This window comes from Belonocnema kinseyi, chromosome 7 (genome assembly GCF_010883055.1).
Source record: "Belonocnema kinseyi isolate 2016_QV_RU_SX_M_011 chromosome 7, B_treatae_v1, whole genome shotgun sequence".
In the NCBI taxonomy this organism is placed as follows: domain Eukaryota; kingdom Metazoa; phylum Arthropoda; class Insecta; order Hymenoptera; family Cynipidae; genus Belonocnema; species Belonocnema kinseyi.
Genome location: NC_046663.1, coordinates 117,034,738 through 117,047,035, shown reverse-complemented (window position 1 = coordinate 117,047,035; position 12,298 = coordinate 117,034,738). Strand labels below are relative to the sequence as shown.

General features: G+C 37.4%; 1 protein-coding gene across 5 annotated transcripts in view; it reads right to left on the bottom strand.

Annotated features, from left to right (window-relative positions):
* The window catches only part of LOC117177192 (L-lactate dehydrogenase), an 88,541-nt gene that overhangs the window by 8,837 nt on the left and 67,406 nt on the right, over positions 1 to 12,298 (bottom strand). The gene's annotated exons all lie outside the window — the stretch shown is intronic.

Sequence of the window (12,298 nt, the reverse complement as noted above, 5' to 3'; positions counted from 1 at the left end):
TATAAGTATTTTAAATTAATCGTTATCTTCTATAACGTAGTCTTCCTTATACACAGTCGGTACCAAGTGTGGACAGAGATAAAGTGGTGTAGAGGAATTTCACACACCCTCCTAGGCATTGAATTAACAGCTGACTGAATCCGAAAGCCGCCAAGTTTAGCCGATCCGAGAAGAATCCCACGTGAGTTCTGATCACAAGCAGGGTCAGAAGTCTCGGAACTCCCGGAAACTCAACGAAAACTTGTGAATCTCTATAAGAATTCAATACAGAATGCCACATTTACAGTTTTAAAATTTACAGATTCTACATTCAGTGGCCCGACGCTGCAGCAGGCTGTCATCCTTGGTTTGCTCTGAGTCCTGAAGAAACACGAGGTTCTCGCCGGCTTTCCAATGTGGTTTTGTCGTTCTTTGGGTCCACTCATCTCACAATCGTGAAATTCCTTCATAGTTGAGACTTACCGCGGTTCCACTGAGAGTTGGTGTCATTTTTAGACGTTAGCTGCTCCCAGGGGGACCCTGCGGTGTTTCTTTAACCGCCATATATGCATATATATAGCCGTCATCTAGAAATGAAACCGGATTCCAGTTGAACCGCGGTAAATTACACTTATAACCACGTCTCACGACCGCGAGATGGGTGGTCACTGGAAACGATCAAATCACGACGACAGGACGGCAAAACCCTCGTGTGTCTTGAGGACAAGGAGTGATCAAAGAACGACAGCTTTCTGCATCCATCTATTACGTATCTTGGCATATTTTTGGAATGCTGGTATGGCTTTAAGGTTACGAATGAGTAATACCTTCGCAACTCCGGGAGCACCGATCACAAGGACAATTACTTTAACTGAATATTTTGGTTCAGGGTTAAAAGATGTCAGGGTTAGAATGTGCAACAAAGACGACTATCTGAAAATTGTAGCTCCAGAAAATTTGGCACTTTTCGTTTGTTAAGATTGACTCTATTTCTCACGGAGCGTTCGGCAGCGCAGGGTCGCGGTTAACACCGTAAGAGCGACAAACATGGTAATAAAGGACTCTTAGGGCCGCACAGTGGGAAGAAATGCACTTTTTTCGTTCAAAAATGTCCAGAGCCTTCAATTTTCGTTCGATTATTATTTTTTTTGAAAATTAAGTTCATTAAATTCTGAATAGCTTGACTCTCTGAACTTTTGTCTCTTCTACTTGTTTATTAATAATTTTTCACTCAAAGTATGGAAAAACTGAAATTTTTTACATAACTATTTGTTACGCTTTAATTACTGCTTGGGTAAACCTTATATTATCTTAAATGAATGTTTAGGGACTCATAGAATACAAATAATTTGCTCATTACTCCATTTATTTGTTAAAAACAAATTTTGTGAACAAATTAGCAAATAATCTTATTATCGGTAAAAAAAATTTTCTGTTTAATAAAAGTGCTTAATATTAATGTAGGAATGATATATAATTACAAGAATAATTTAAAAGTTTATAATAACCATTGTTATAAACAATTCTTATGGCAAAATATCCAAATTTCAGATTTTTTCAAATTATAATTTCCATCAATCGCCAGAACGACTTCAGGTATTTCTTAAAATGATAAATATATAATATTATTTAATAATATGTAACAATTTAAATTTTTATAAACAAATTAGATAAACAAATTCAAAATTTTGGCCCTATCGCATAGAATTTTTTTTTTGTTTTTGCACTGGAAATGTTTTAAGCTATTGGATGCATGACTGCTAGTCACAAAAATATTATAAAAGTTAACAATAACAATTGTTATAAATAATTCTCGTTATAAAATATTCAAATTTAAGGTTTTATAAAATTTTAATTCTCTTTAATCGCTAGAATGGCAACTGATATTTCTAAAAAATGTATCTTTTATAATATTTAGTAAAATATAACAACTCAAATCTTTATACACATTTTAGATAAACAAATTCCAAATTAAGTCAATTTCACGTACAAAAAATCTAATTCCTTCAAATGAATAATTTAGATATATAATTCTTTTCCGCAGCCATGGTATTCACAGTTATCTTTTGTTTTAATAACTTTCACTTGTTTCAATACTCCCTTTCAGAAATATGTGCATTGGTCTAAGAGTTTTCAATTCACAATTGTATTCTTTTTTGCATTACATTATATTTGTTTCGTTTTCTAATTCTGGTATTTTTGGTTAATAATATATGCAAGTACTAAATAATTTTAGGCAATTGTAAAAAAATTTGTTGGGTTTAATATTTGTCCAATAAATGGTGTTCCATTAAGACAAAATGGATGCATTAAAAGCTCTCAAAAAGACCCAATCCGATTGTTTGATTTCTAATTCCAGTGGAGGTGTGGAAGATTTGGCGCAGTATTTAAAAAGAGAATTTAATTTGAGCGATAAGCAACTGGAAAAGGTTAAAAACAAATTGAATGATGATTTTATCCCTCATTTTAAACGGTAATGGCAGAGTTCAGCATTTAGTGAAGCTTGTTTCAACAACAAGTTTACAGGTTGGTTGAACATATATTTTATCGTGGATTTTCTACCTGAAAGTAATGACAAATGTGGAAGACCTAACTCAGGTGACATCTATGTAATAGGAAGAAAGTATCAGAATTCATTAATTAAATTTTACCTTCCGATGAAAATGGAAATATGAATCATTTCACGATTCCTTACACATCAGAAGAAGCTTTGGCGTTAATATAGGAAACTGATTTGTCTAAAAGTCAGTATTACATGATCTATATGCGGGCAAAAAAGATAAATGCTGACATTTACCTAGCATACGAAAATTTGGCAAAAGCTAAAGAAGAATTTTATTCAGTTTCGATTAAGATAACGGAAAAGGGTTTTGCAATCGGCTTGAAATCTTTATTAGATCATACGATATATCGGATTTTTAAAAATCGTGATATTTCTCTTCCATTTACGGATATAAGGAAACCTCATAACTCTAAATTAATTGTAAAATACGGGTGTGATGATTCTTCGAGTCAAAGCACGTACAAGCAAAAGAAACATGATCCAGATATGGTGGATAATAGTATCTTTACGGTTTCAATGGTACCACTGTGACTTCACTTAGAGAATTTGGTAAATTCTGTAGTATGACAAAAGCCTAATCCATTGTCAACATTATATTGCAGGCCAATGCTATATGAATTCGCAAAAGAAACCCCAGAAAAAACCAGTTTAGTAATATCATCACTTCAAAAAGAAATCGGTAAAATGAAGCCCACAATAATAAAGAACGATTCCGGTACTTTTGTGATAAAAACTGATATGATGTTGACGTTGCTCGACCAAACAGTTTGCCAGGCTTTTTTTGCTGCACCTAAAGAGATGAATAACTTTGATAGAGTCAAAGGGAAAGTTGTAGATATCAAGTCACATGATTATGGATTGTCAACACTACACGCTAGGATTCACTTTATGGAAAATCTTTTACATATAGCCTATCGACTCGATTTTAAGAAATGGCGAGTAGATACGGATGTATGTAAAGATTTGCAAAAGAAGGCGAAGACTCGAATTTGCAAAGCTCTTCATCGGAAGACAGGATTGATAATAGATGCAGTTAAACAAGGCTCAGGCACATCCAATTACGGGAATACCGCAAGAAGGTTTTTTTCAGACCCTGAAATAATAGCAGAAATTACAGGGATAGACTTAGAGTTAGTGGAAAGACTTGCGTACATTCTGCATAAATTAACAACTACAGAGTCAACTGACTTGGAAACATTTGAAATATATACTATGGAAACCGCAAAACTGTACGCACGTTTTTACCCTTGGTATTAAATGCCTGTAACTGTCCATAAGATATTATTGCATGGAGCTGATGTTATGAAACATTTTGCATTACCAATTGGACAGTTTTCCGAAGAAGCAGGTGACGCTCGGAATAAAGACTACAGGAATTTTCGAGAGTTCAATTCACGCAAGTTTTCTCGTGTTGCTACTAACACTGATTTAGCACACAAACTGTTAGTGAGTTCGGATCCATGTATCAGTTACGAAAGAAGAAATTTGTCAAAATTCTGAAATTTATGAAAAAGTACTTTTTTTCTGCATTCATTGCCTGTCCTGTTTTCTGATATGAATCTCTGCAAACTTAGGGATTTGCCTATCAAGTCCATGGGTTATTATCAAAAGATTTTATATTGAGTGAATCTTAGCATGTAGTGTTATGATTCATTCTCAATCTATTGCGATTGAAACCCCGACTTTTTCTAAATGAAACTGCCAAAATTTCGAATTTGTTTATCTATATTGTTTATTAAGATTTAAATTTTCATATTTTACTAAATATTATAAAACATACATTTTTCAGGAATATCACTAGCCATTCTAGCGATTAAAGAAAATTAAAATTTGATAAAACCTTAAATTTGAATATTTTATCACGAGAATTATTTATAACAATTGTTCTTGTTAACTTTTCTAATATTTTGTAGCCGCATTATGTTATTATGTCATTATGTCAGTTACGTAGGTTCCGCGTAGTTAGGACATCCAGTTAGTATGTGTTCTAGGTACTCGGCGTGTGCATGACATGCTCTGCACATGTCGTTGGAATCTTCTTGACATAAAATGCGGTCGTGGTATGCAAAGTTGAAAATTACACCGTCCTGACATGTGAAATATAACCCTCTGTACCTGAATTAGGCCCTGATGAATTGAAAGAAGCAAAAGTTTGCTCTTTTGACAAGGACTGTTTTTGAACGTTTCTGTAAAAGTTTTCGTAAATGTTCTTGTCAATTAGCTTTTAGCGGAATTTTTCTAACTTTGCTTTCTTCACTTCGGCTTTTAGAAAAGAAGTATCTAGATGGAGTAATGCACTTTTCTCACTTCTGATGTGAAAATGCAGGCCAAGGGTCTGCCGCCTGTTATGCGGCTTTGTAAAAGGACGCTCCTTTGCGAATTATCTCGTGGTTCCTGACCATTTTGGGCGAAAAGCATCTCTGCCGTTTGGAACGATGTAAGCCGTACTTGGTACATTTTGATTATAAAGACACTGGAGATTCAGAAGTCCGCGTCAGCGTTGACGGCGTGAAATGTATAATCGCGGAACAGACGAATTGATCTGTAAGCTCTTATGTACATGCATGATTTTATATGTGGCGATGTCAAGGGCTTTAAGCTCGTCCTTCGTCCATTGAGCCATTCTAAACGAGTAGAGTAGAGCCAGGATGGCAAGCATGTTAGTCGCAGATACTTTGTTCAACGCCGACAGATTTGAAGACCAAATCTTCCGAGAAAGATGCTTGTATCTGCTTCGGAGAGACTCCTTCACTAAAGTTGCATCCTGAATGCGTTTTTTAGGCACGACCAGGTATATATAGGTCTCTCCAGTGTCAAGATGTCCAATAAAACGTATATCCACAAGCTCAGGTTCCTCGGGAACGCCAATAATCTTTCCTTTCTTCAGATGAATTTTGGCACATTTTTCCAATCCAAAGTATATACCAATCTCTCCTGTGTACTGTTTGACGATATTTAAAGCACTTTGAAGTTTGCTTTTACCAAAAGAATAGATCTTTAGGTCATTCATATAAAATACATGAGTGATATTATGCTCACAATAATTAGTGTCGACATCGAGGTATCCAGAAAAATTTCGTGATGCGTGAGATAGAAGCAGAAGTGTGATGCAAAAAAGCAGAGGATTCATGGTGTTGCCCTGAAAAACGCCCCTATGGGAGTTGATTTTGTTCATTCTCACTCGATATTTCTTAGATGAGATAGTAAATCTAGTTTTTCAAAGGGGCATAAATCTCTCCATGCATCTTACTATGTGTGGATGAAACTTCAGACTTTCTAACAGTCAGATTTCCGGCAGTCAATCCAGGCGACTGGCAGGACACGCTGTTGGGCTGCTGCGTCTTTGCAGATGCACCTGCGAATTAGCAGGTTCTCTTGGCATCTTGCTATACCAGTATCTACTTACAACTCCAGTATTTTCGGGATCTTTCATATCTCTCTCCAATGAAGTTCGACCTCGTTGGGCTTTTGTCGGCAAGCTTTTGGATGCATTCTGTGTTACCCATCTGATCTTCTTTTTCAGTTGATGCAAGCGTCGCTTGGTCTTTTCATCCATCGTCGGTTTTAGCGTTGATTTGAATCAGCCCAAGATCTCGCAGCACTATAAACGGAACAATTGATGGTTCTGAGGTTGGACCCCTCCGAGATATCCTCATGAAGGGAGGCATCCATTTCAGCCAGATTTTGGGGCTTAGATGAAACCTGCATGTCAATGTTCCTCCTTGTCCAGAAATCGCTATCATCTTTTAAAAGGTACCTGTATTTCGCGGTTTGTCTCAATGTCACTTACTCATCTTCATCTGTGGCTTGTCCAAGCAGCAGTTGAGGAAGCGCTCCGCGCTTCATTAATAACAGGTATTTCGCAATGATTAATGCGAAACGTGCTGAAGCTCTGGGTGTTTTTGGCACCACAGAGTATGCATACGCATTATAGAGCCCCCGTGAATAGGGATAATGCTGGCATCGTAGCAATCTAGTAAGTGAGCATTAGGATGCATACTGTGAGAGGTCATCCGGTATCCCGAAATCACCATTTAAGACCGCTCATTCAGGTGCCATTCAGCTTTCGGTTCAGTAGTTAGGCCTCCACTTAGAAGTTATTCCTTCAGGATCATTCCTGGTCAATTGTCCACGACTGCTTATTAATTATTGTAACCATTTTTATTTATTTTTCAATCAATATTTTTAAAGTTTCATGCATAAAATTTACAAATCCGTTTGTTCTACATGTTCAACCAAAACAATTGTTCTCTTGGGAGTTTTTTTCTATAATGCATAGATTCCGAAATATTTCGCGTTGAAAAAAGTTTTTATTTTTAATGTCATAACTTTCAAACGGTTCAATAAAAAAATTTCATCTTGGATTCATTTTAAAGAGAACGTAAATACGTATCTAATTTATTTTAATTTTTTTAAATTTACAGGTTTATTTGAAAATCCCATACTTTTTTTGAAACCAAAAAAATGGAAAAAATAACGATTGTTTTTTTATTATACAAAACTCAATTTTGAATTTTTTTAACACAGTTATAAAACATCCTATTTTCCTTTATTTCGCTCAGGGTAGGCAATACTTGCTGACCGGGAGTGTAAATACACACACACACAAAGATCAGCATTCTACCAACGTGGTCTATTGAGGGCCTGGATTGATTACCGTAAAGCTTTCGATTCGACTTCCCGTAGACTTAGCATCTGTCTTTTCAAAAGCTTAAGGGTTTATCCGTACATCGTGATGTGCATGGAGAGTTTGATTTTTGATGACGCTTTGGAAAACCAGATGTACAATCTCTTCTGGAAAACATCGTGTGACAACTAACAGCGTCACCTTTCAGAGAGGTGTCTTTTAGGACGCCACCATGAGCCTACTCCTCTTTTGTCTCATATTATTGCCACCATCTCTCGCACTTCGTCATTCCGAGGGGTACTTTGGCGGCAAACTTGGAAGCTAAATGTATTTTACATGGATAACACAGCCACACACAAAAAAAGTGTGCGGATCTGGTAACAAGACACACGTATTCCTATGGATTTTGGGGCGCTGAATTAAAATTCGGTATCAAAAATTACCTATTACGTCATGGTTGAGCCATAACCTCAAAAAATGACGAAAAATCATGCACTGAGGCAAATAAATTCAAAATAATGCCAGTGATGCAAATTTTAAGTTCAAAAACATGTCGACAACTCTGAAGGATCAACGCTTGCCTGATATCAACTTATTTAACATAACTTTACCCAAGAGAACCTGACCTCACCTTACCTGAATTAACAGAAATTTATTGAACTACACGTAAAGCTCTGGAAGCATATTTTCCCAGTAGCAAATGTGTGCTATATCGAATGGGTCAACTCGAGCCTAACCTAGAAATAAATCTAACCTAGCCTAACCTAACCTAATCTCACGAAACACAATTAAACTGATTGTGTTGTCCCGTTGTGTTTGCGGTACCGGTTGAATCAGGTTGGGCTTAACTTGCAAAGAGGTCAAACCTATCCTAACCTAAAAAAACCTGACATAACCTAATCTAATCTGACTTAACTTCACGTAACACAATTAAACTCATTGTGTTGTCCCGTTGTGTTTGAGGTGCCGTTTCATTCAGCTTCGGCTTAACCTACATAGAGGTTTAACCTATCCTAACCTAACAAAACCTGACCTAACCTAACCTAGCAGAATGAAATTCAACCACACGTGTAGCTATGTAAGCGTACGGTACTCAGTCTTAAATGTGTACTATATTTAATAGGTTAACTCGATCTTAAAATACAAATGAATCTAACTTAACAGAACCTAACGCAATTTTGCTTAACGCAACACAACTTAACTTAAACGTTCCCGTTGTAACACAAGAAAATTCATTTCATTGTACTACAGATGGTTAAAAATTTAGACGCACATTACTCATTTGAAGAAACTTAGAACTACAAGTAGAATTGACCCCATTTCAATTAACCTGACAATGTTTGTATCAATTAAAATGTAGAACTGTAACTTAAACATGCAAATGAATAAGAGTTTTATTCAAAAATTTTTTCTCTCTGCTTTTCTTAAACTTAAGGGATATATTTATACCATCTTTCGTGTTTACATTTTATCTTGCTTTTTATCGTAATTAAATTGATTTTGTAGACCTACTTTAATCTATTTTCTGCCTGCTATAACGTGTCCTTTTTCTTTGAAGGAACGATGCAAAGGGTTTCACTTGCGTTTAAGACCTACATTCGTTTCCCTTTTCAACATCCAGCAAAAATCAGCCATCATGACCTCGTCCCATCTACCCTGATATCGTTGTTCAATCACTTTTATGTCTTGATGAAAACGTTCCCCTTGTTCTTTTCTGAAATCACCAACATTTTCTGGAAACTTATCCAGATGGGAATCTAGAAAGTGAAGTTTTAAATTCATCAAGCAGCCTAACTTTTTGTAGTTTCTTATCATTTTCGCAACAATATTCTCGTAGTCTGGACTTTTTTTGTTACCGAGGAAATTTTCGTTTACTGCTTTAAAACTTTACCAAGCGTCCATTTCAATTTTCGTCATGTGGCTCACGAAATTAGTATCTCTTGTCAATATTCGAATCTGTGGTCCATCAAAGACTCCTTCTTTCAATTTAGCGTCTGAAACATTAGGGAATTTATGGGATATATACTTATAGCATTTCTGGATCAACGAGGCTTTGGTTGATGATATTATGAGAACCAGGTTTGAATGAATCTCTTAAAGGCCAATGTTTTTTGCTGGAATGATTGGCTCGATCTCTGCTATTCCACAGGCATATAAAGCATGGCTCTCTCGTGAAACCTGATTGTTGGCCTAATATCATTGTTATGATTTTGAGATCACCAGATATTTGCCATTTGTGATTCGTGTAATTAATTTTTTCAAGAAGCATTTTAACATTGTTACATTCTTCTTTGATGACCGTTGAGTGAGCTATAGGGATAGGAGCGTAAGTATTCGTGTTATGCAGTAAAACAGCCTTAACCCTGCGTTTTGACGAATCAATGAAAAGTCGTCATTCTTCGTCTCTGTACACACTTTTCTTCAAGTGGTTCATTAGTCCGTTAACGTCAGTGCAGTACACTAAAGACGTCTCTTCGTCTTTAACGAAAAACTTACTGAATTCTTTTCCCTGTCGCGATAGAATGAAGACTACCGTCTCCATGACTTTGACTTTCAACTTCCATTCTATCATCTTCTAAAGCTTTTAAATCAGTCGGGAGTGCATTTTTATTGATTTCAATTGCTCTTGTGACTGTGCACACATTAATGTACAAAATGTTATTTTTATTTTTGGCGTTGAACCCTTTGACGGAATTCATGCAAAAGTAGCAGTCCTTCGCAATAACGGCTATTCTTGCAGGCATGCGATTGAGAAATGCTTGCGGTTTTTTTCCTTGTAGCATGAGACTCTACACCAACCAAGTGATCCATTGATAAAGAGCTACGGTTGCATGATGGCGACGTCGGAGAGCCCGCTTTTGCACCCTGACCAGATGCCGATACTAGGGTTTTTCTCTGCATCGTAATACACTTTTAAATCCTGTGTCTGCCATGAAGGCATGAACGCCGTTTACCCAGGGACTCAGCTAATGTGGATCCGTTGCCCACCGTCACCACGTGGAGGTGCCCTGGTTACAGACACAGGCGAATAATGCTAGCAACAGGCGGTTACGAAACTCAGACATTTACTGCTATTAATGTCAAAATATGAAAGTACGCAAGAACAGGGTTGCCAGCGTAATCGGCTAGGTTAGGTCAGGTTTTGTTAGGTTAGGATAGGTTGAATCTCTATGTAGGTTAAGCCGAAGCTGAATGAAACGGTACCGCAAACACAACGGGACAACACAATCAGTTTAATTGTATTTCGTGAGGTTAGGTTAGGTTAGGTAAGGCTAGGTTAGATTTATTACTAGGTTAGGCTCGAGTTGACCCATTCGATGTAGCACACATTTGCTACTGGGAAAATATGCTTCGAGAGCTTTACGTGTAGTTCAATAAATTTCTGTTAATTCAGGTTAGGTGAGGTCAGGTTCTGTTGGGTAAAGTTGTATTAAATAAGTTGATATCAGGCAAGGGTTGATCCTTCACAGTTGTCGACATGTTTTTGAAGTGAAAATTTACATCACTGGTAATATTTTGAAATTTATTTGCGTCAGTGCATGATTTTTCGTCATTTTTTGAGGTTCTGGCTCAACCATGACGGGATGGGTGATTTTAGATACCGAATTTGAATTCAGCGCCCCAAAATCCATAGGAATACGTGTGTCTTGTTACCAGATCCGCAACTTTTTATGTGTTGCTGTGTAATCTTAACATCTATGCATAAAATAAGGAACGACTACACCTAGCTCTTGGGATCGTCAAGGAATACTTTAAGGACATCTTAATGGATTTAGAAAATGCGCCAAAGTTTATTTGAAGCTAAGAAAACTTAATGTCATTCTTGAAGACCCTGAGCTCGTCGACAGAAGAGCTATACAAGACCGCCGCGCTGGACAGAACTAAACATACTTTGGCGTGCCACAGAGCCACATTCACGATGTGATATTTATGAAGGATATTCTCCGAAGCAGATAAAAACGTCTCATCCGGCAGATTTGGTCTTTTAAACTGTCGACAAAGAACGAAGTATCTACAACGAACATGCTTGCCATCCCGGTATTACTCTATTCATTTGGAGTTACACCATGGACGAAGGACGAGCTCAGATCCCTTGATATCGGGACACGAAAGGTTCTGCATTTGAACAAGAGCATGCACCTTAAGTCTTCTGTTCCGCGACTCGACATCTTACGCCGTCAAGGTCATCGTGGAACACTAAATCTTTAATGTTTTCACATCTGGATTATTCTTGGTACAGCAAATATAGTCGCAAATGGACGGGACCGTTTTATTAAAATGGTCAGGAAGCACGAAGAAATTGGCAAACGAGCGTTTGTGTACAAAGGGGCAGAGGAGGCTGCTTAACTACTTGGTCTTGACTTCAATATCAGGGGTGAGAAAAACGCATAAAATCTTATCTATATCGAGTACTCACTCCTGTAAGTCCGGATTAAGAAAGCACAAGAGAACAATTTCCGTGAAAAGCTCCTCAACAAGAGAATGCATGGTATCTTCCACAGAAATGCGGAGGATTAGTCAATGTCGTGTGAGCTAACTTTTTCTTTTCCTAAGTCACCCGGATTAAATTCGGGCACGGAGGGTTTTATTTGGGCAATGCCAGACATTTCCACTTTAACATATACCCCAAAAATCTAGGACTCATGCTATCGAGTTGTCGAACACAAGCAGGAACGACCTACATCCAAAGATATAATGCGTCACTAACAGTACTTTATTACCATATCTGCCACTCTTACGACAATAGCCTTCATACCGTCCCGCTAAACGCTTCCAAAGAAATAGATTCAATTGTCGAGAATGAGAAGCGCCGCATATACTCGAACTTCATATTCTCGACAATTTTTCCTGTTGTTAACTTGAGGCCTGTAAGGGAGTTGCAACGGTTATATCTGGAACATTCTGTGAAGCCAATCGTCCTTATCTTGGAGGTGCTAAGCTTTCCCTGGTTAATAATCTGAAAAGCATCCCTGCGTGTCAACCAGATGCTAAGATATTTGCGGGAAAAATGCAGAAGGCGGTTTTTCTAGAGTCGCTCCGTGTACTCAGGGTGCACGAAACATTTGCCGGATCGTCGTCTTGAATTCGCCGCAGCACCTGCTCCCGGAAAAATGCAGAGGTTGTCCTTA